General features: G+C 44.1%; 1 long non-coding RNA gene across 1 annotated transcript in view; it reads left to right on the forward strand.

The window, feature by feature from the left end:
- The first annotated feature begins 590 nt into the window (after positions 1–590).
- Positions 591–25,713, forward strand: part of LOC135103738 (uncharacterized) — a 41,784-nt gene continuing 16,661 nt past the window's right edge. The window contains exons 1-3 of the long non-coding RNA XR_010270191.1: positions 591–623; positions 732–879; positions 18,745–23,046. This is a non-coding gene — a long non-coding RNA (uncharacterized LOC135103738). The remainder of the gene's footprint in view (positions 624–731; positions 880–18,744; positions 23,047–25,713) is intronic.

Raw genomic sequence — 25,713 nt, forward strand, 5'->3', positions numbered from 1 at the left:
TTTCCTTGCTACGTGCATCTCCTTAATGAAATTGTCCTTGTTCTTATACTGAAAGATGCTTTCTCGAAATTAATACTACTTCTATTACTACTACTACTACTACTACTACTACTACTACTACTACAAGTAGTGCTATTACAAATAGTAATAATGATAATAAGAACAACAACAACAACAACAACAACAACAACAACAACAACAACAACAACAACACTACCCCTGAGATTCACACACACACACGCACACACGCACACCGAACAAGCATCCCTCCGCACACAAAGTAGACTGCCAGCTCGTACTTTTCCGATTCTTGTTCAGTTATGTGTTTTGGATTCTTTTCTTCACGTTACTCCTTAAGTACAAATTACCTACTCATATCTTGAGATTCTAACGCATAGAATAGCCTACCACATCACCATTCAACCATTGAGATCTCTGTCTGAAATCGAACCCAACTAATCATGTATGTAGTCTTTGAAATACGTACACCTTATGAGAAAGAACAAAGCAGTTCGAAACACGGGTCCCGAAGTTCCGAAGTGTGTGTGAGTCATTGTATGCTTCGGTATCTGTAAGGAAGATGCATTCCTCGTCTGCTCCTCATCCAGGCAGGTGCTCCGGAGGTGAGTAGTGTTACGTATTCTGCTGACATGTATATTTGTGGATTACGTGGATGTAGTAATTGATTACCTCATGGTGTATAGTGAAAGCGTAATTTGATCTCCACGCAGAGTGAGGTGTAGGCAAGGCACAGGGCTGTCCATGATACCCGGACGTTCGAATTCTTTCATTGTCAAGCGAATCTGCCTGGAGGTGCAGGTCGGAAGTCAGTAAAGTTTTGGAGTTTATCTTGACTACTGTTCAACATCCTCCAGTGAAGTAAGTATGTGGTGTTTTTAATTTTGATTTCCTGGCTATAGCTTAACGGATTTGATTCATAGTAAAAGGAAGATTCCATAATATGAAGATGGGGTAATGCAACTGTCACGGAAGAGAAGTTAGTTTAACAGACTAATTATTAAGTAATTAATGTGGCTGTTTGTAAATGCTAGTTCTTATGACAACTAAGAGTTTCAAAATGGCTTTAGCTCAGGGCATGATCGAATATGGGAAAGATTTCATTTGTACAGTATTGTGCAAAGATACTAACTTTGATGTATCGGGTTAAAGCATTGCTGTTGTACGATGTTTGAATTATAGGAAGATCGGCTTCTTCGGAATTCTGGCTGGATAAAAGGATATTCGTACATGCGTCGATCTTACAAGAAAAAGCTCTACACCGGGTATAGTGAGAAAGAAGTACTGGGTCTCTTAGCTGAATATATCAAAACGTGAGATGTTACAGCGTAAGTGTCGTATAATTGTGATGTCCATAATTAATCGGTCGAAAGTAAACCTGTATATTAGATACGATTAATATTTACGGAAGAAGCGAAAAAATGTGGGGTACATAAACAATGCGTAAGAAAATAAAAAATGGGACATTTCATAATACAAAACGACCTAGATCACCAAAAACTAGAAAAATTTGATAAGAATGAATGGATGTTAGTTTTTTTTTTTTTTATTACTGGTAGCATACTTGAGGCAGTTATTTTATATACAAACATCCAAGAACTGCAAGAAATCTCGTGTAAGTAGCTTTATATACAGTACAATTAAAGTTTTATTTACAAAACACTCAATAAATCGTTACAAGGCGTGGTCGGACAGTTGTCCTACGGACAGTTAGCCTACGGACAGTTAGCCTACGGGCATAATGAATACGGATAGTTTGTTTACGAGACACTATGCCTACGGACACCATGCTTAACGGCCATGACGTCTAAATGAAGACATACCTATCAGGCGCAGCTTGTAGGGCTTTTAGGGGATTTTATTTATTCATGTTTATTCATTTATTCTTGTCTAAAAGGGATGCATTAAAAAGCATATATAAAAACATAGGATCAGTGTAGAACATTCATCATGAATCTATTAAGTAATATATATATATATATATATATATATATATATATATATATATATATATATATATATATATATATATATATATATATATATATATATATATATATATATATATATATATATATATATATATATATATATATATATATATATATATATATATATTAAAATTCGGTGCAGAATATAAAAAGTCGAGAGTAGGCAGATAAATTTTGTAAACTGTGAGCAATGGCACGAAGATATTCAAGAATCAGGGAGGTGTCACGCTTCTCGATGTTCGGGCGTTGATTGACAAACGCGTGCTTTTTGTTGGTTGGCAGCAAAGTAAATACAGTGTTGGTGTGTTCAAAGGAATTGTTGTCGGCTTGCTCTTTACGCAAGCGTAAGTTGGCACAGAGCTGGGTGCGTAATGATGACTCGTAGGTCGAAGGGTCTGTGCGAGCCCCTATCGAGCTGTGGTGCCAGGCAAGTATTGTAGAACTTTCATTTCACATTCCACAGTTTCAGGGGAAAAACCGGCCATCATCTTTGTTCTCGCTGCACATTTCCAATCTAAGTGGCTTCAAAAAAGTTAGTCTTCCAAGATGATGTCCATTTCTTCGGCGATTGCAGACACAAATTGATCAAATGTGTCGCAAGCATCTTGAAAAGGAACAAAAGCAAGCGCCTGAAGTGATTTAATCACCACTGCATTCTAGGGACATGCATCAATCAGGGATGCAGGGTTTAAATTTCTCTCGTTCCTGAGGAAACCTCACATTGCATCGTAGGATCTTGCTTCATTCTTATGCTTGACACAGAACACCAATGGCACTGTTTCCGAAGCAACCCGCTGTTACACTTGTCAACAGAAACCTTGAATCTACACAGTTGAGTTGGATTTCGTCCAAGTTCGGACGAAATCCAGCTATGCCGGTGGTGGGGCGAGAGTTTAAGGAATACGGTTGGTTCTGTTGGAAGCAAGAGCATCTAAAAGAAGACAACTGAAGAACTATGTTATGAGAATGTAATTTGCAATCTATATAAAGATAAAAGCTTTAGCACATTTGTTGAAAACCTATTTAAATACTTTAATTATAATTATCGAAATAGGAAATACTTTAATTATAATAATCAAAATATCGAAATAGGATTAGAAGTGTATTATATTGTTAAATATTATTAATCACCCGATCTTCATTTGACTATCGTTGTTTTGGGACCATTTTTGGAAGCACCGCTGTATACTCGTATATAAGGAGTGACCCAGTGATCTTATTTACTCATTATTAGAAAAATGAGAACCCAGGAAGTTCTATGGAACGTAGAAATTATTCTCCAGCGACATCCTATGGTAGTCGTAAAATCCTTGCTTGTCCTCCAGACACCTCTTGTATCAGGTTGCTGTAGTGTAAATACTCTTTGTTTTCTGGTCATCCATGGTTTCACCCAATATCTTACGCGTTTTTTTCTTTGGGTCATTAATCAGGGCTCTCGTATTATAATGAAACCAGTCTAACTTAGTACCCGGGGTGTTGGCTGTACCTCTCCGCACTGTTGCCACCTCAACCCCGGTCATTAATCAGGGCTCTCGTATTATAATGAAACCAGTCTAACTTAGTACCCGGGGTGTTGGCTGTACCTCTCCGTACTGTTGCCACCTCAACCCCGGAGTGACCTGACCTAACAAAGGCGTGACCTGGCTTATTCACGTGTCAAGGAAACGGGCGGAAGCGCCGCACAGCCTATACGCATTGGCAAGTATATCGGAAAATATAGTGTCGTTATTCCATAATCAAATGGAAAACCTGCAGTCGTATATAACAACGTATAATTTTGGAATAATTAAGGCAAAGGATAATTTGGGAATAATTAAGGGAGAGAGAGAGAGAGAGAGAGAGAGAGAGAGAGAGAGAGAGAGAGAGAGAGAGAGAGAGAGAGAGAGAGAGAGAGAGAGAGAAAGAGAGAGAGAGAGAAATTTATTGATTTGATTAATTTATTGCTCAAATAGCGTTAGACGCCATAAAATAGAGAAACATAAAGGTGGTCAGCTAAAGCAAATGGTATACAGGACGCTCACACACTCACCCTCTCGCGCACCCCGCCCACCAATCCACACTAGCACTGTGTGTGTGTGTATGTAATAATAATAATAATAGGTTTATTATCAAGGCAGTTTACAAACTGAAAATGTACAGAGGGGGTAGGGAAATACTTATTAACATTGATCATAAGAACATAAGAAATAAGGGATCATAAGAACATAAGAAATAAGGGAAGCTGCAAGAAGCGACCAGGCTTACACGTGGCAGTCCCTGTATGAAATATACCTACCTATTTCCATCTATTATCCCCATCCATAAACCTGTCTGATCTTCTCTTAAAGCTCCCTAATGTTCTAGCACTAACAACATGATTACTGAGTCCGTTCCACTCGTGTACCACTATTTGAGAATCAGTTTTTTCCTCTCTTCTTCCTAAACCTAAATTTTTCAAGCTTGAACCCGTTATTTCTTGTTCTACCCTGGTTGCTGATCCTAAGAATTTTGCTTACATCCCCCTTGTTATAACCCTTATACCACTTAAAGACTTCTATCAGGTCCCCTCTTAACCTACGTCTCTCTAGAGAATGTAAATTTAACCGCTTCAACCTCGCTTCGTAAGGAATACTCCTCATCCCCTGAATCCTTTTAGTCATTCTCCTCTGTACTGATTCTAATAGACCTATATCTTTCCTGTAATGTGGGGACCAGAACTGCACAGCGTAGTCTAGATGAGGTCTGACCAGCGCCAAGTATAACTTTAATATTTCTTCCGGCCTTCTATTTTTAACACTCCTAAAAATGAATCCTAGTACCCTATTTGCCTTGTTTCTGGCTTCTATGCATTGTTTCCCTAGACGGAGTTCAGAGCTAACTATAACTCCTAAATCTTTCTCGTACCCTGTACCTACCAGAGTTTGGGTGTTTAATGTGTACCTATTGTGTGGGTTTCCTCTACCTACGCTAAGCACTTTGCATTTATTGATATTAAATTGCATTTGCCATCTATCCGTCCATTCATTCATTCTATCTAAGTCTGTCTGCAAGGCGATGGCATCCGCTTCTGACCTAATTAATCTACCTATCTTTGTGTCATCCGCAAATTTACTAACATCGCTACTAATTCCACTATCCAAGTCATTGATATATATTAGAAATAATAATGGCCCTAATACTGATCCCTGTGGCACCCCACTAATGACATGACCCCACTCGGATTTCGAGCCGTTTATTAGCACTCTCTGTCGCCTGTTACCAAGCCATGACCCTATCCAACCTAACACCTTCCCATCTATCCCGTGCGCCCTAACCTTTCTCAGGAGCCTTTGATGGGGCACCTTGTCGAATGCTTTACTAAAGTCCAGATATAAGATATCATAACTATCACCATTATCTACTGCCTCGTACACCTTACTGTGTTTAATGTATACCTACTGTGTGGGTTACCTCTACCTACGCTAAGTACTTTGCATTTGTTGATATTAAATTGCATTTGCCATCTGTCCGTCCATTCATTCATCTTATCTAAATCTGCCTGCAAGGCGATGGCATCCGATTCTGATCTAATTAATCTACCTATCTTTGTGTCATCCGCAAATTTACTAACATCACTACTAATTCCACTATCCAAGTCATTGAGATATATATTAGAAATAACAATGGCCCTAATACTGATCCCTGTGGCATCCTTCTAATTACACGACCCCACTCGATTTCGAGCCGTTTATTACAACTCTCTGTCGCCTGTCGCTTAGCCTAACACCTTCCCATCTATCCCGTGTGCCCTAACCTTTCTCAGGAGCCTTTGATAGGGTACCTTGTCAAATGCTTTACTAAAACCCAGATATAAGATATCATAACTAACATCATTATCTACTGCCTCATACACTACTGTAAAAACTTAGTTTGTCAGGCAAGACTTCCCCTTCGTGAAGCCATGCTGTGACTGAATTATCAAGTTATGTTTGTCTAAATGTTCCCTAATGTTCCTCGCTATTATTGACTCCAATATTTTACCTACAACTGAAGTTAAGCTGACTGGTCTATAGTTAGATGCTAAAGTTTTATCTCCTTTCTTAAAGATGGGTACTACATTAGCCTGCCTCCACATTACTGGTACCTCACCTGACTCAAGTGATTTCCTGAAGACAGAGAAACTACCGGCTCACTAATAACCTCTTTGCATTCCTTAAGTATTCTGGGATATATTTCATCTGGTCCTGGTGTCTTGAACTTTTAAGCCTATCTCCTGTTCCACTATCTCCCTAGTTATGGGAATATCCGTCAGCTTCTCATTCTCATCTGCTCTAAACATTTGTTCACTATCTGGCATATCCTGCATGTTTTCCTGGGTGAAGACAGTTGAAAAATATTCAGTCAATTTTACTAATCTCCTCCCCAGAACTAACCAGCTCCCCATCTGCTGCCTTTAATGGACTTATAATATCCTTATTCTTCATCCTGTATATCTGATAAAATCCCTTGGGGTCCGTCCTCGCTTGGCTGGCTACCTTTAATTCATAATTGCCCTTAGCTTTCCTCGTTAACTTCCTGACTGTTCTAACTAATTCATTATATTGTGACCTTAAAACTTCTTTACCTGCACTTAATCTCATATATACTTCTCTTACGCCCTATATAATGTTTTAACCTAACAGTCATTCACTTAGTCATTTTTCTGTGATCTTATTGTTCTATACTGGATATTTGCTAACTGAACTTTACGAAATATTTATACAACTCCTACATTTACTTTACCTAATCTCCTCATATCAGCCCCTTCCATCCTCTCCACTCGAGATCTCATCTATTCGCCTCGACCTCACCTCTCTCATTTCAGCATGACCTGACCTTCCAACATACTCACACCTATCTCCCCCTCCCTCTCTCCTCCACCCCTTCCGGACACATCTTCCCTCCTCTTGTCCTACACTCTCACACCTCACCTCACCTCTCTCATCCTGCCTTATCTCTCTCAACTCCGTCCCGGACCTGACCTCACCCTGCATCCGTTGCCAGTCAACCCCTTGGAGGTACCTTATTAATTCCTCAAAATCTGCTCTCCTAAAGTCAGGTATTTTACTGTATTTTACTGGCGTACAAGGTGTCCCTACCATAGAAGAGGTCCCAGTTGTCGATGAACGTCCATCCATTACTCTTACAATGATTCACAAGCCTGCGATTCACTGTAATAGCCCTGGACAGCCACTCAGCACCAACTCCCCTCCTCGGCAAGACACCACACAACCCAGGGATCCCTCCTGTGTCCCTAATCCTGTCCAAAGTCTGTCGAAACCTCCTGATAAGTTCCTCACTCCTGACCTTACCAAGGTCATTCCCTCCCGCGCTGAGAAAAACAATGGGCTTGGTCCCATCACTTTCCTAGCACGTGTCTAGCCTATCAGCTACCTTCCCTATCCCGGCCCCTGGCAAACGCACCTTCGACCTACGCTTCCTATCTCTGGCACAAAACACACTATCTAAGTGGCTAACCTGACTATCACCAAGCACAAGCACTGTACCTTGGGGCAGAGTAACTGCGTCTGCCCCTTCTCCTTGTCTCCTCCCGCCATGTCCACCTCCTCCTCCGTCACTCCCTCCAGCACACTGAAGGGGTTCCTCGTCTCTATGCAAGGCGCCCTGAGGACCTTCAGCCTCTTGGCGCCCCTGCACACAACCGACCACTGCTCCTCCGTCACCTTACTAGGTAAGGTGACGGTGGGGCACGACCCTCCCACAGGTACTGAGATCCTCTCACAGAACTCAGCCTGCAGGTCTGAGATCCTTCGATGAAACTCAGCCTCCACCTCTGAGACCTTCGCAACGAAGGCCTCGAGAACAGGAGAACTAACACAACCAGACGACTCAGCAACACAAGGCGCCATGTCTACACTAGCAAGCTATATTAGCGTCAGGTCACTGCTCACTAAACACGTCAGTTCACTAGGGACCATGACCTGAGACTGGGAAGAACCCTGACCTGAAACTGAGGAACCCTGACCTGAGATCCTAAAGCTAAGTCCAATCTAGAAACGAAATATTATTTATTGATGGCTCACACCTTGGTGGGAATCGCGCTGAGTCTGTACCGGTCCGTGCGCGGCGCCTTTAGGGGCGTTATCTGGTTGTGGTGTCTTGTGGCATGGACCGGGTGAGGCGCGTCAGGCGGCAGCATGTGTATGAGACGTGAATGATGCAGAAGTCCCATTCAAAACTTCTCCAAAGCCTCTCGGTGCCTGGTGGATAGTCTGGACAGACTCAGGGTGGTCAGGACTTCATCATAGGTGGTGCAGGCAGGGCCAAGGATGACCCTGCACGCCCTTTTCTGCACACTCTCCAGCTGCAGCTGTTGAGTGTGTGTGAGGGAGGAGGACCACGCTGGGGAGGCATACATGAGTTTCGGGAGGATGAAGGTGAGGTACACCCCCCCTTAACTCGTCTGTCGGCGTCCCTAGCGACCTGAGTCTGCGCAGCATGTATAGCCTGTAGGTAGCGGATCTTACGGTGCTGGCGACATGCTGCTTCCAGGTCAGCTGGTTGCCCACCGTGACTCCGAGAAGCTTGGCACATCGGACCACCTGGAGGTGGTAAGGGCCCACTGTGAGCTGGGGAGGGGGCTCTAGTAGAGAGGAGGTACAGAAATGCATCAGCACAGTTTTACCGTGGTTGATGGTCATCCTGCTCTCCTCCGTCCACGTCTGCAGTCGCTCCAAAATTACTTGCAGTGGCGCGAGTAGTCCGGGTTCCTGTTGGAGACTGGGACGCCCACGGTGCAGTCGTCCACATACTTCCAGCGATGGTGGGTGTCAGTGAGGGCGTCGTTGATCAGGAAGATGAAGCATAGTGGACCCATCTTGGTCCCCTGGAGGACCCCACATGTCAACTGTTGGAAATTAGAGACAGAGCCCTGATAGCGAACGGCCTGACGCCTCCCTGTGAGGAAGTCGGCTAGCCACGCTACCAGATTAGGAGGGAGACCCAGACTTATTGCCTTGCTGATGACAACAGTGTAATCAACAAGATCAAAGGCTTTTTTGAAGTCCACAAAAGCAACAGCTAGAGAGGTGTTTCGCTTGTCAAGGTGGCTGTGGATGAATTCAAGGAAGCTGGTCAGATAATGGGAGGTGGAGGTGGCTTTAATGTTTCCAAACTGTTTGGGTCTACACCAAAATTTGTAATACCGTGGACATCAGTCATACACAAAATCTTCACAAATAAGACTAGAGATGGGGTGATGGAGACTGGCCTGAGGGCACTGAATGACTGTGGACTGGAAGTTTTGGGGATGGGGTTGATGCAAGATGTCTTCCAGTCCGCGGGATAAGAGTGTTGGGAGAGAGAGGCGTTTATTATGAGCATAGTGTGTGTGTGTGTGTGTGTGTGTGTGTGTGTTCCCCCGATACTAGTGGTGTGTGAGGTGCGGCTATGGCCGTCCGTTGCTGTCCCAGGACCCGCAGATCGCCGCCGCATCACCACTTAACAACGGCAAGGCTGATACGTTGTCGCAGCCAGGCTGTCTCGCGGGGCTCTCCGCTGCGCTGGCTGACGTGCCTGCAGCAAGTCGTTGAAGGCTGGGCCCAACACCCCATTTGTCTCAACGGAGAGAGGCGTGAATTCGTACTGTAGAGCGAGGGCCGCGTAACGCTGACGTTTGCGCTCCTCAGCCGCTCGGGCGGCAGCGCCGGCGAAAGAGGCACATTCAAGGAGGTGGGTGCTGGCATATGTGTTGAAGTATGTGGCGTCCCACATCAGCATTCTACCTTGCCTGAAGGAGAAGACTGTGATGCCATCTGGTCGGAGCCCATCTCCTCGGTCGTTGAGGGCTGCATGGCGAGGCATATGGCGGGGGTTGCGAGGGCAGGAGAGGCTGTGGTGGCCTAAAGCGTCCGTCACGGCCCCACAGCGGCAGCTATGAAGTTGCTGGACACAGGTGCCCAGCCTTAATGCTACGCCGACTCGGACCGCTTCGTTGGGTAGGAAGAGGCCGAGGCATTCCACTGGGATGGCTGACAACCAAGCCCCACTGTGCTGTGCCGTGGCGGCGAGGAGACGCGCTCGATCAATCTGGTGTGAGCCAGCAAGTTGTCCAGGCGGTGCTTGGAGGCTGCCTCGTCCAGAGCCCGTTGTGTGAGAGCAAGGTCATGGTTGAGGTTAGGACACTGGTTGCCGGTGAAAGTCTTTATGGCTGAAGTCAGGCGGATAGGTCTGTCACCGTTGGGGCGGCGGTTAATGGTACAGACCAAACCACGCGATGCTTCCAGAGGCAATGTAGGAAGGTAAGCGCCACGTCCGTCAGGCGTGTTATGTTCAATGTGCTTAATGTCGGCAAGCGGTGCGCGGAACAGGCGACGCTCTGTGAAGGCAAGCTCGCCCTCCACCCCGGCAATCTACCACGGCGGACGGTAGTCCAGCCACAGACGCGCTGAGAGAACGTTGTGTCGCTGAACCATAAGACCCCCGCGACGGTACGTGTACTTGTGTCGGCAGACGGGCTCATAATGGTTGATGGTGAGACTGAAGGGCCTCTCGGTATCTCTGCGACGCCGCATAGGTAGGAGAAGGCTATTTTTTATTTCCGTGTTCCACCATTTCGGTTTAGAGTTAGCAATTGAGCGCCTATTTCGTAGTGGAACAGATGCATCTACCGCTTTAGTAAGATTGTGTGTAAATATTTTCCACGCTTCGTTAATACTATTGTTACTCGAGAGCTCACTCCAATCGGTATGCTTAAGAATATTTCTAAGTTTTCTAAAGTTGGCCCTTTGGTAATCAGGTACTCTCTCTTTACTTTCTTTTACTTTAGATTTATTTATTTGAACACTGAAGGTGATCACCCGGTGGTCACTGCTGCTGAACTTGGGTCCTACTAATACATTACTGACGATGCTTTCATTCGTAGTTAAAACAAGATCTAAGATATTATCGCCTCTTGTCGGTTGTTCGACTAATTGGTGAAGGCTGCTTTCGAGCAGGTTCGCGTATAAACTAAGACCCGTATGTGAATTTAGAGGATCGCCCCATCTGCGTATAGGAAGGTTGAAGTCTCCAAAAATTACGGTTTCATTTTGACAACAAATTTCAGCTATCTGGTCGTAGAGTTGGTTATCTGTAGCCGCTGACTGACTTGGAGGTCTATAAATTATACCGATCACGATTTTGTGGGACTGAAAGTTAAGTTGGATGAATGACGCGTTTATGTTATCTATTTTCTAGATGGATTTTGTTATTGGGTGAAGATTTGATTTAACATAGAGGAGCACCCCACCTCCTTCTCTTTTGTGCCTTTCGCAACTGAATAAACTATACCCGGGTATCGAGAATTCGGCCAAATAATATCTGTTTACTGTATTAATCCACGATTCCGTCACGCCGATAATATCGTATTCATCCATGCAAACTATTTCCTCCAAATCTTGAAATTTATTTCTAATACTACGAGCGTTAACAAGACAAACCCTAACAAGATTTTGAGTTGATGGGGCAATGTTAGCACTATTTCTTATGTTGTTCCTGGCCGTGCTAATTGGTTCTCGTTTTTTGCCAGGTGAGCGACAACCGCATCGTGGAATAGGCGACCGAGCCGCGCTGATCCTATTTCGTTAAGATGCAATCCGTCATTATGAAACAAAAGCCTTTGGTTGTAAAAGTTATTCCACAGATTTACAAATTCGACACCTTCCTCCCTGCACAGGTTACCGAGGCGCTCATTGGTGCTGAAGGCTTTGCTATAGAATTCTTTGTCCGCATTTATTCGGGGGAGGATACCAGAGATAATAACGTTGCTTGACTTTTCTTTATATTTCTTAATCATTTTTCGATATTTTTCTAGTAGGGCCTCTGATCGTGTTTGCTGAACATTATTCGTGCCTACGTGGATGAGGAAGAGGGTGTTTCCGTTCGCGTCGTTACTGATGTCGTCACACGCGGCTGTGACGTCGTCTAGCGTTCCCCCGGGGATGCAGTGTCTCCTACGTCGGCGCGGGGCACGGGAGCAGAACTCATCTATTTGTCCCCTGATTATAGAATCGCCTATTAACCTGCAATCTTCATTTACGTTATCATAATCGCAGAGGACTTCGAAACGGTTGAATACTGTCGCGGGGAGTGGTCGCTTGAAAGCTGTGGTCGGCCTGGCACCCTTCCGTACACTGGTGAAATTTGAAGAGTTAGAGGAGGAGGCGGCGGAGGAGGAGGGGGATGATGACGAGGAGGAGGAGGAGGAGGAGGAGGAGGAGGAGGAGGAGGAGGGAGAGGGGGGGCGGAGGAAGGGGGGGAGAGGAGTGGGGGGAGGAGGAGGAGGAGGAGGAGGAGGAGGAGTAGGACGACGTGGAAGGAGAGGGAGGCGAAGAAGAGGACGGGGAGAAGGGCAGGGAAATGAAAAATACTGGGAGGAGGAGGAGAGGATGGAGGAGGAATACAAAGGAATACAAAGGAAGACAAACAGCAACAGACCCTGAGGTCCTTACTAGGCTGTTTATTGAGACTATTTACTAACTACCAGTGATAGAGACAGGACAGCAAAGCAGAAGGCTCTTCCCCACCCACCCCTCCCTCCAGCCTAGGCTGGCAGGAAAAAAGGCAAAACCATGTGATATTGAAAAACCACATGGAATTTTAGTAGAGAGTGAAAAGGAAAAATGTAATCTACGTCTGACTAGTAGTGTTTGTGGGGGGAGGTGTTAAAGCTTGGTAAATATAATGTGGTGTGTGCTTTATGTACGTGGATGCACAGTGTGATGACACAGTTTATGTCGAATGGGTGGTGCGGCAGCCTTGCCTGGCGCTTTCTAGGGAGGCAGCAGTCAATCAGGCCCCAGCTCCGTTCAATCCACTGAGATAGCATACTTTCCCTGTAGGGACGCCGTACGCTGGTTTCCCCTTGCAACATTGATCCCTGGTACTTTAGTTCCCGATGGTGATCAATACTTGACAAGGCCCTCTCCAAACACAGCCCGTCACAGGTCGAGAGTAGTAGTGGTGACCGTTAGCTCTGGGCTATCTGTGCGTGTAGGCAGTGTTGTGTGGTGTGTGTGTAGAGACAGTGTGGAGTCAGAGGTGGTGCGGCAGCCTTGCCTGGCGCTATCAAGAGAGGCAGCAGTCAATCAGGCCCTAGCTCCATACAACCACTGTAAAAGTGCACTTCCCTTCACAGGACGCCGCACACTGTATAGTTACCCCCTGCAGCGGTGACCCCTGGTACCTTAAATCCCGATGATGGTCACCAACTGTCAGGGCTCTTGACTATCCACAGCCCTTCACAGATCGAGAGCAAAAGTAGTGACCGTTCACTCCGAGCTATCTGTGTCATGTATGGAGGGTGAGTGTACTTAAGCTAACGGGCAATTTCGAGCATGATCAGAGGCCCAGGAGGTCAGTAGAATTATTCGGAGAGTTATTCAAGTTATTCGGTTATGAACAGTGACAACCGGGGATTAGATTCGAAGTATTTGTCTAGCCGAACTTTGAATGTTTCGATAGTACCTGAGTCAACGATATTTGATGGTAGACGGTTCCATATATTTACAACGCGATTAAAGAAAAAGTGTTTGGCTTCATTTGTTTTGAAACGTTTACCTACAATTTTAAAACCATTGTTTCTAGTGACATTTGAACGATCGACTGATAGGTATTTTTCAATATTCATATTAGTAAATCCGTTAAAAATTTTAAAAAGCATAATAAGGTCCCCTCTTACTCTATGCTTCTCAAGAGAAAATAAATTTAGTTCCTTAAGGCGTTCCTCATAGGATTTGTTTCGCAACCTTGGGATCATTTTTGTCATTCTCCGTTGAATTTTTTCTAATTTCTCGATATCTTTTTTATAGTACGGTGACCAAAACTGAACATTGTATTCGAGATGTGGACGCACGAGTGAGTTATATAATGTTAATATTATTTGCTCGGATTTAAAAGTAAAAGCTCTTCCAATGAAACCGACTAATTTGTTTGCAGTCTTTACGACTTCGGTACATTGTTTACTTGGCTTGAGGTCTGCTGAAACTATGACGCCTAAATCTTTTTCTTTGTCCACACTCGGTATGGGGGTGTTATCCATACTGAATATTGCCTGAGGATTTTGATTTCCTAAATGCAATACGTGGCATTTATCAATATTGAATTTCATTTGCCATTCATTTGACCATTCGATGAGAGTATTTATATCGCTTTGCAAAAGTTGTCTTTGGTTTTCCGAGTCTACCTTATTTGCAATTTTTGTGTCATCCGCGAATTTTGATAATTTACATTTTATCCCTTCGTCGATGTCATTTATATATATAATAAAAAGAATCGGCCCCAGAACTGATCCTTGAGGAACGCCACTGGTTACATTAATCCAATCTGAAGAATTACCATTTATTACAACTCGCTGTTTACGGTCTGACAGCCAATCCTCAATCCACGCTGCGATGTCACCAGTAATACCGTGGGCTTTTACTTTATTGATAAGACGCTTATGCGGAACTTTGTCAAAAGCCTTTTGGAAATCCAGGTATATAATATCGACTGCTCTGGTGTTGTCGTACAATTCATATATCTCATAGAAGAAGTCGAGTAGGTTAGTTAAACATGACGGTTTGTTTCTAAATCCATGTTGTGACTCGTTTATTATGTTGTTACTTTCTAAGAATGATACAACTTTATCCCTCAAAATTGTTTCCATTAGCTTACCTACCACTGAGGTGAGGCTGATCGGTCGATAATTTTTAGTTTGGGATTTGTCACCTTTTTTAAAAATTGAAGTTACGTTTGCTAATTTCCAGTCATCAGGAACTTTACGTGTGTTTAACGATTTATTGAAGAGGATGGACAATGGTTTAACAAGTTCGTTCTTAGCCTCTTTTAGTATCCGTGGAGAAATTTTATCGGGACCAGGTGTTTTATTTATTTTGACTTCATTTATCGCGCGCAGAATTTCACTTTCATTGACATTGCACGTATTTAGAAAGACATTATTACAGTAATTTTTGGCTGTTGGCTGATTTTCTGTATCATTTTCCTTCGTGAAGACGGACGCAAAGTAATCGTTTAATTTGACAGCCATTTCAATTTCGTCATCCGTGTATTCTCCATTTTGTAGAGCTATTGGTCCTATAGTTGAAGCCAATACCTTTTTATTTCTGATGTAACTAAAAAACTCTTTAGGATTTGACTTGCTTTTGTTTGCAATATGGAGTTCATACTTCTTTTTGCTGTCTCTGATAAGTTTTTTAGTATGGCGTCGCAACTGGTCGTGATCGGTCTTGTCTCTTTCATTTTGAGTTATTTTATATTTCTGGTACGCGCGTTTTTTAGCAGAGAGGCAATTCTTTATTTCCGAGTTCCACCATTTCGGTTTATTGTTGGCGATCGAGCGCCTATTTCGCAGTGGAACAGAGGATTCTACAGCTACGTTAAGTTTATGTGTGAATGTTTTCCACGCTTCATTTATACAATCTATACTTAATAATTGGCTCCAATTGCTTTCAGCCAAAATTTTTCTGAGTTTACCAAAGTTTGCCCGATGAAAATCAGGTACTTTTTCTTTACTTTCATTCGGAAGGATCTCATTTGTTTTGATACTGAATGTAATCGCCCGGTGGTCACTGGTGCTGAACTCTGAACCAACTTCTACGTTAGTGATTATGCTTTCATTTGTGGTTAAAATAAGGTCCAAGATATTATCACCTCTAGTAGGATGTTGCACAAGTTGATCCATACTGCTTTCTAAAAGATTGTTATATACAAATCGTGTCCCGAGTGTGAATTTAAGGGATCGCCCCATCTGTTAACAGCTAAGTTGAAGTCACCAACATTATAGTTTCGTTTTCTGAACAAATTTCGGCTATTTGTTCATATAGTTTGTTGTCAGTCTCGTGTACTTGTCCTGGAGGTCGGTAAATGACACCAATTACTAGGAGGAGGAGGAGGAGGAGGAGAGGAAGGGGGAGGCAGGGGAGTGGGGAGAGGATGAGGAGAAGGGTGAGGGAGAGGAGCGGGTGGTGGTGGAGGAGGAGGAGGAGGAGGAGGAGGAGGAGGAGGAGGAGGAGGAGGAGGAGGAGGAGGAGGAGGGGAGAGGAGGAGAAGGGGGAGGAGGATGGCGAGGTAGACGAGGAAGGAAGGGATGAAGGCGGGAAATCAGAGCAGCTGGTGGCGTGATCTGAAGTGGAGGGAAGAAGAGGGAAGGAGAGGGGTGGGCTAGGAACGGAGGGAGTCAGGTCCTGGGTGACCACGCCGATATTGTCAGCTATGAATGATTCTAAGATTGCCATTTTTTCGGTCATTTTTCTTATGTGAGCGTTCATTTTACAAAGGCGACATTCATCTGAACCAAGTGAATACATTTGTTTCGCAAATTTGCCGTTGCAGGCAACACAGGCTCTCAGCTGACTCGGCATGTTGATCGTGATTGCAACGCTGCAAAGAAATAGACGAAAAACAGACGAAAATTTATGGTGATGATCGTTAAATTTAAAAACCTAAAAGGTACAAAGTTGGTGGATTAACGAGCAGGTAGGGCAATTAGAGGGTTAAGGTCGGGCGGGACGCGGTCAAGGTCGAGCGCAGTCAGATCCCGAGGGGATTGAGCTCGGTGGGAAAAGCAGATGTGGAGGACTGGCTGTAAGGCAAATTCACATCGAATAGAATATAGATATTAATATGCAATAAATTTATAGACGACACAAAATGTGGGCTGAAAGAACAGATGTAATTAGAAAAATAATAATAATTGAAAGGGATACAAAAATTCTGAAAAAAACAAAAATTACCGGACAATGCAAAATATAATAAATAATTATATAATTAATCTGAAAATCTGAAACGTACAAAATTAGCTACACCACATCACTAATATTGCTGGAAATATGGATGATACAATAATGAAAATACTGCGTTACTAATCAAATGTCTGGGAAACAGAGAACTGTAAATTAAATTGACAAAATATGCAAAAACAAATTTAAATCACTGTTGAATACGAATTTAAAACGAATTTAGCACAAATTATTCAAAGAGACGTAGAGTTAATACAATACTATGTGATGCAGAAATAAAGATAAACTTGTATACACTTATCACTTTCCAGCGAATGTATACGTTGAACAATCAGACTGCTTCGGATCACTTCAGAGAGGTCAGAGAGGTCACGAGAACACGTCTTCACACACGGACACACTGACTGAGACTGAGAATAGGATGACTGGTGGAGTAGGGCCAAGAGAGGTCCTGATCAGCTGTGTGTAGTGTGGCGAGAGGAGTGGAAAGTGAAGACACTTGATTGTGAGGCAAGTAACATTTGAGTACATTCTTTCAACTAAGAGCGGAAGCCTCAATTCACGCTGCATGTTTACAATCCTGGTAGACACAGGGCATCCAAGAATTATTCTCTTCGCTCTATTCTGAAAAATTTCCAGAAGCTCCAAAGCAGCCCGAGGAAGTTGAATCAAGGGAAGGGAGAGATAATCAACAACAGAGCGAATGAAAGTGACATAGATGGTCCTGGCCATGGGAATGGAGATGCCGAAATAGTTGTTGGTGAGCCACTAAAGATGGCGAAGTCAAAAAACGATGGGATGGGGCTGACGCCGGGCAGGGAGGACTGCTGAGATCTTGACTGGAGCTCCGAGGTAACGGTACTGAGAGCATGGGGGATGACGCTGGCACGAAGTCCGGCAGTGCAACAGGAGGGCGGCAAGAGAAGATTCTGCTCTTTTCTGGAGAAACAATAAGACCACATTTAGAGGAAGCCAGAGAAAAAGAAGCAAGAAATAACTGAAGATGTCTCGGTGTCGTAGAGTGCAAGCACAAATCATCAGCGTAGAAAGTAACTGTAACCTCAGGAACGTCGGGAGAGAGAGAGAGAGAGAGAGAGAGAGAGAGAGAGAGAGAGAGAGAGAGAGAGAGAGAGAGGGGTGTTCATAATTATGTCTGTCGTCTGTGAACGTGAGACCAGTGTGGGACAGAAACAAACATTTAGTTTGGTTCCACTACAGTAGCAAGCACGTTGGTAGCGACACACAATTTATGAGCATCGTCGTTCATTGTGGTAATTATTGTAACGCTTTTAGAAAGACGGAAACATAATCGTTTCAACAAAAATGTTTGGACGTCCTGGAACTCGTCTAACCATTTGCTCAAAGCTATGGTGGATGCATACCTATTCCTCCAGCCTTAAGGTGGAGCCTAAGGTTTCTGTTTGACTAGTTAAGGCCCGTCCAGACGATCGAGCATTGCCCGCGTGCACAAGCGAGCAGTTTGCTCGTTAACAAGTTTACCATTTGTGCCCGCTAAACCACGGGCAAAGTGCCATTGTTGGTTGTTTAGCGAAATCACCAGACACAGCCCGTGGCCTGTAGTATGACGTCGCTGCCAGACACGCGAGGCTTCCTATAGAGGCAAGAGGCAGAGGTTGTCCTTGTTCACTCTAGTGTTTTGACAGACATGTCTGTCTCTGCTCCCGCTATGGTTCGGTGGTAGAAACCTCTTTTATTCTACATTAGATAGAACTTTATCAGCAACACACTTGCCTTTGGAGTGTACAATTGGTATCCTGCTTGCTTATAAAGCTCACTTTGTCTAGAAGAGTATGAAAATTCGGGTCCATTCTTGTGTAGTTTATGAAGTCATTTTCTATTTCCAGGTTTTAATTCATGTAGTATAGTCACATGACTTCCTAATTTTCTTCTTTTTATTAGTCAGTCTGCACCATTTGTCTTTTGCTTTTTTTTTTTTTACACATAGCAATTATTATGCAATATACTTCTTTCTTCTTCAGATTCTTCTTATTGGCCACCATACCGGTAGTTATCGTACCGTACACAGTCTGCAGGTACTGCCTGAACTACCACACGCTTTGACTGTGTCCGGGTTTGACTGGGCCAGCTCGGCACCGTACGGTGTGGACAAAACTACAGTTGTGATTGTAGGTTTTGCTCGTTTGCGGGCAGTGCCCGTCGAGCTGTGCTGGATCGTCTGGACGGGCCTTACCTCCGGCTTCAGTTAGCAGGGTATGGTGTAGAGTTGGAAACCGTCTGGGATCTTATCAAATGCTCCATCGGAAAACCAATTTAGTTTGATTGTAAGAATATCAAGGTTGTCATAGTGACAATTTCAAAATTAGTCTTCGTGTGCCAGAAAGGGCTTTCTTCTTGCCATTACTTCAAGTAATTATATTCCCGTCTGGTGCGGTTCTTTGTTGCGGCACTTTTTTTTTTTTTTTTTTAAGTAAGGCTCCTGCAGCATCCATAGGAAAATGCGTTGTTGCATTTCCACTTGTATGAGTTACTTTAGAGCTGCAAAGTTCCCCTGCTCACCAAGTAACGCTATTTCACTTTTACAACTTAATTCAGATTACCGAGTGGCAAGGCAATGGGTTTGAAGTGGCGTATGCCATAGACGCAAAACACTATAAACATAACCAGCAAATAACCATTCTAACCACACAAGCAGACAATAATAAACAATCTCCACATCATGAGAAATTCCATTTTCCCGATAAATTCAAATAGTTAAAGCAGGGAAATGACTAAGTCCTTCTCTAAATAATTAATTGCATATTATTTCAGATAATATGAAGGACTCGTTTAAGATCACGGAGTACGCTCACTTTCCCACTAAACACGCAAATGCACACATGAACACAAAGCGTTAAATCCCCACATGCAATAAAACACAGCAAAACTGTACACGATAATAAAACACTCGGCCACTACATGCAAAGGACCACAGAAATTATCATACAGCACATGTTAATCTAGAATGAAATACACATGGAAAGCACAAAACCTATGCAAATACCACAGTATATTTGACGGTTAAAATCGAGACGTTAAGGCACATTAGGAAAATTTCTTTAATTATTACGTAGCAGAAAACGACTGGTGAACTCTCGATGCATTTAAATGTGATGCACCTCCAAAAATTAATACACATTACTCGTGCTGTTTTCCTGTGGTCTGCCAGTACTGTTCCACGCTCCTTATATCCGCTTCTAAACTTCCGTGTTGGCGATCTACATATATTACTACAGACATCGATATCATTAAAGTCTAAAATCCAGCTAGAAAGTACACTCCTCTCTCATTACTTTCTCACCAGGGTGTTCACCTATAAGCTTGTGACTTAAGCTTGTTAGTCACCGGGTTCTTAAGGCCCACATCTCGCTTAGAGAACACAGGATGATCACTCTTACACATGGGTGTGCATGTCTATTACTATCTTTCATTAGCCTTTCTTTTAGCTCGCGCACCACTGAGTCACGAGAATACATGAAAAATCTCAAATACTAAATTACTGGAGAAAAAGGCAAAACCAACAATAAAAGATCTGAGATCAATAGCCCTTACAGACACCACATATAAATTATTAATGGGAATCATAAAAAATTAAATGCAAAGACATTTAATGGAAGAACAAAATGCATATACTAAAATAGAAGAGCAGCAGACAATTTATTTATACTACATTACTGTATACAGAAAAGTTACGAACATAAGAGATCACTTGTATTAATATCAGTAGACTTTCCAAAGGCATTCGACAGTATAAGCAGAGAAATGTTAATGAAAGTAATGATAAAATATCACTTATATTAATATCAGTAGACTTTCCAAAGGCATTCGACTGTATAAGCAGAGAAATGTTAATGAAAGTAATGATTAAATATAAGATACACCCAAAGTTAATTAACCTCATCGCCAAAGTATATGCAGAGGACAACGCCAAAATAATCCTTAATGATAAAGAAATTTGTAATATTGAAATAACGAAAGGCATACGACAAGGATGCCATGAGTCAACTGTCATGTTTCTCATGGTGACATATTATATCCTCGAAAAACTTAAACAATCCAATGCCAAATTCAGGAGTGATGTGTGTGCCCTGGCCTCACGCCTCAGTATTTTTCGCCGATGATGCAATGCTTCTCGTAACCAATGAAGATGAGGCTAAACAAAATATAAAGTTACTAATAAAACTAGCAGAGGACTGTGGATTGCAATTAAATAAGGAAAAATGGAACATATCAATTTTTAACTCGTACTACGGAAAACATAGAAGAAATAAGTTATTCATCAAATAAAGTATTTAGGAACAAAAATAACGAAGTGGAACTTTCTGTTTGAACATAAGAAAATACTATACATGAGGCAAACAGATGTGCAAACATGATGCTATCCATCACAAGAAGCTGCAATAAGGTTCTCATAGGAATAACATATTGGGAAAGTGTTGTTCTACCATTAATAATGTTTGAGGGAGAAGTAGTAAACTATACAAGAAAGAAAGATGCAATGCAAAAAGCAGAAAACAACATGCAGATATGTAATGAATGTTCCAATCTATACTCCAAACTGTACAATAAGAGGAGAAATAGAAGCATCATCTCTCACAGCAAGAGACATGAAGACCAAACTCAACTATGACACATTATGCAAGGCAACAATACATTACTAAAAATAATCTTTGAAGATATAATGGAAACCGAAAGATCCATGGATAAAAACGGTTAAGACATGTTAGAAATAAATATAAATGTTAATAAAATAAGATAAATAAGAAAAGAAGAGATAAGCAACAAAATCAAGGATTGGGACACTGAATGCTGGGAAGCAGAATTAGAAACAGAACACAGTTCAGCTATATACAGAAAGTATAAAAATGGAATCAAGACGGAGACAGCAATTTATGATAACATCTCACCATCTGACTTGCTGTTCAAGGCTAGAACAAATATCCTGGAGTTAGGATGGAGGAGTAAACATAGTGGCTAGAACAAATACCCTGGAGTTAGGATGGAGGAGTAAACATAGAACTTCAAGTTGTCCTCTATGTAACTACGATGAAGAAAACCTAGAACATTTTCTGAGACACTACAAGACTCCTCCAACAACCCTATCACACAATTATATTGGAAAACTCTGATAAAGATAATACACAACAAGAATATAAAGATAATAAACAACAAGAATATAAGAATATCATAACATCACTGAAAAAAAAATCTGTTTAATATGACAAACAGCAGCAACAGTAGAAAAAAATTTAGAGGTGCCGTTGCAAAGGCAATACCCCAAAATACCAACTGAACTGAACAGAGGAGTAATTGTTGTGTCTGCTGTTTCCACGAAAGTACAGCAATAGGTCATTATGAATTCATTAAGAGGCGTAGTCTTCCTCTGCGTCATCTGCATCTGCACTACTGGGCATGGTATCGTTACGAGAGGTGACGCCTGGGTGGCGTCAGTTTCAGTACTACGACTCATCAACCGTCTTCAGACCGCAAAGTCTGGCGGCTCTCGGAGGACAGTTGTGTTCCGTGCCAAGAAGGACTCTTAGGTCGTTTCTCGTCTTAAGGGATGGATTGGTTTTCTTGCATCCCCAGCATGTGTAGTTTCCACTCGTTCTGTTAATTACTGCATAAACATGACCTTGCTGTAATAGTTTTCTGCATCCTCTTGAAGTTACGGTGAACTCCATTTCGATTGGTATCTGTAAAAGAAAAATCATCTTGCTCACAAACGCTTACTCAGCGATCCTTTAAAATACTTTGAACAGAGTAAAATTCCGCGGACTTGGGTACAACTTTGGGTATGGCACAACCGTGCGAGGGACTCTGGCTATGGACGGGCTATATCTGTGAAGTCTTGCCGGGCTTAAGCAAACGTTAACTAGTATAAAGAATCGTGAATGTGTTGAAATGCATGGAAAGTTAAGAAAGGAAATGAAGCAATACGAAACAAGATATAAAAAACGACCGAACGAAGAGGTGGAAAGAACAACGAAGCACTCAAATAGGATATTGTACCCATGGGTAGATAAGGATAGGTAGTAACACTGTTAATGTTGTCTTTTGTTCATTTAGTGTTCGAAACTTCCTTGTTTTCATCTGACGAAATGTCGCCATTTAGCACAACAGGAGGCACCATCACGGTGCTGATGTAAACACGGATGTTGTGTCTTCGTTCGCTGTATATTAGAGGGACGTCATCGGAGGCAGGCAGTATACAGCAGGGTGTGTGCGTGACAACAGAGATCCACAAAGGAGCCTGTCGTGTGTCCTGTTGGACTCCTTGTTGTGTGAGTTTGTGTATAAAAACTTTAAACTCTAAAAGGTAATTGCTGTAGTATGTCAGTTTAATTCATAAAGACGCAATGGCGTATTCTTAACGTTTCTAAAGTAATCTGAGACAACACAGTACTACAGAGGCTCCCTTTACAAACTGTGCAGTGAAGTTACATTCACCATGTTACTACATTACCCGTAAGGAGTGAACTCTCCTGTTGTAGGTGTAAACAAATTGCATATACTGACTTGATTCTCTGAAGCCTATTGATATAGTGCAATCTTTATAATAGATTTTTCCGACCGCTGGCGTGACTAACAGACGAGTAGGGGAGCAACATTTTCATTAGGCATATGTCTGGTTAACATGCTCTACGTAGGCACAGTGTCCGGCAGGTAAACAGTTCATAAACAAATTGTCCGGATACCGTTACTGATTAACTAATGTGTTACACCGAAGAATATACTTGGAGAGCCGCCACGTAGTCACTCGCTTCTTTCTTTTTTTTTTTTTACGCATTAGTGACACCTAAAAGTAACGAGTTTTACTGAGTCGCTGTGAATATATAAAATTCTTTCTCATCATTGCCCGTTTCACCCGGTTTCGTGATTATGAAGCGGTGATGAGAAATGTCACATCTACATCAATGAAGATTTGTGCCCAACCTCTCAAGAGATCTCGAATCCCGAAGCTCAAACAAGCCGAGAGTGAGGGCAAGGTAGCTTACTTTCCCCACACCAAGATAATCATAAAGGAGAAGACTATTACCAACTCGGTAGGGATGAGTAGTTCGAGATCCAGCACCAACCTAAGTGAAACAATCGAGTGCGCCACGGGTGGGGGTGCTGGAACCACTTCTGCTGCTGCTGCCGCCGCCGCCGCCGCCGAGTCGAGGACAGCTGGTGAATCTTCTCATGGTGGTGGATCCGCCGGCGTGGCTGACGTCTGGGACCGAGCTACAGTGGTGAGGACAGCTGACGGCCCCTGTGGATGGTGATCGCCCTGTCAGGGAATCCAGGACCTTGGGTACTCGGGACTCGCCATCGACACAACAGCAAGATGTGGCTAGCCAGCTGACCAGTCACTATATTACACCCCTCCCCCAGGAAACGAGAAACAAAAGTGTACTACCCTGTACAGTATAAGGTTAAGATGCATGAAAAAATTGTGGGCGGTGAACGACCCTGCCGGCACGTGTTACCAAGCCTCCCATGCGTGCCCCGAACCCCTCGTCAGGGCTGGCCGGCGCTAGCAGTGGCGGGTGCCTCTGGTCCATTTCCTGGGGAAGCGAGCACACTGGAGAGAGGGAAGGTGGGTGGCGCGGCGGTGGAGGGAAGCCGGGCGGGGTTGAAGGCGGTGGTTGGAGGGGTGGCGAAGGGACAGGGAGTAGTGGGGGCGGGAGGGGCGGCGAAAGGGGGGAAACGGTGTTGTCTCCCGGGCAAGGGAGGAGAGGGGACGGGGAGAGCGGGGGCGGAGGGGAAGGGAGATGCGAAGATACAGGGAGCGGTGGCGGCGCTGTGGGCGCCTGGGAAGCGCCGCTAGACTTTTGACCTTGGATCCAGTCGCGGACGGCACCCTCAGGGCGTCGTAACTGAGGCTGGCCGACCAGCCCCGGGTGCAGGAAGCGTAGAGCCGGACACAGCGATGCTGTTGGCAGTGGTGTGCTGGCAGGACTTGGCTGGTGTGTCGTGGTCCGGCGGGAGGCGGGCGGCCTTAACCCAAGACGTCTCACAGCGGCGGCCTCGCATGTCAAGGGTGACGTGCTTGTCCTCCCGATCCAAGACCTGGTAGGGACCGGTATAGGGTGGCTGCAGAGGACCAGTAACGGCGTTGGTCCTAAGGAAGACCGACGTCGCGGTCTGCAGTTCCGCCGGGAAGTGTGTGTGGGGCGGGCGGGGTGCAGGCGAGGAGGCGTTGGCTGTAAGTTAGCCATGGCGTGCCGGAATGCCGGTAGGAAGAATAGGGAGTGGCCGCCGGCCCCCGGTGCGACAAACTGGCCTGGTAGGTGCAAGTCCTCCCCGTAAACAAGCTCCGCTGGCGTGTGGTGGATGTCCTTCTCTGTGGCGCGCAAGGTTAGGAGGATGATAAGGAGAGCCTCCATCCAGCTGGCGGAGTGTGGCAGCGCCCTCATCGCCTCCTTCAGACGCCGATGAAATCGTTCCACCATACCGTTAGACTGAGGGTAGTACGCAGAGGTAATTACGGTAACAGGAGCACTGAAGTGAGACACCCATCCCGAGAGGAAATGGGTGGGGGTGGTCTCCGCTGTGCTGTCTGGCATGGGTATGGCGGTGCCCCAGCGTGTGGTCCTATCGACGCACGTGAGAAGGTACCTGCACGCACGGGAGGAAAGCAGGGGTCCGATCAGGTCCATATGCACCGTGTGGAAGCATTCCGTGGGTATGGGTTGCAGAGGGGTGCGGGTGTGGTGATGGTTCTTGGCGGTCTGACAGGCCAGACATGAGCGGACCCACGCCCGTATATCCTTCCTCATTCCTGGCCACACCGCTCTTCTGCTAATCGATGGATACCCAGGATGCCGGGATGGTTGAAGGCGTGGTAGTGTGTGAAGACCTGGCGTCGGAACTGCTCCGGGATGTATGGGCGCGCGACACCACATGACACATCACACCGCAGCGCGAGGGTGAGTCCGGGATGCGACAACAAAGCATCTGTAGAG

This window comes from Scylla paramamosain, chromosome 9 (assembly GCF_035594125.1).
Source record: "Scylla paramamosain isolate STU-SP2022 chromosome 9, ASM3559412v1, whole genome shotgun sequence".
Lineage (NCBI taxonomy): Eukaryota > Metazoa > Arthropoda > Malacostraca > Decapoda > Portunidae > Scylla > Scylla paramamosain.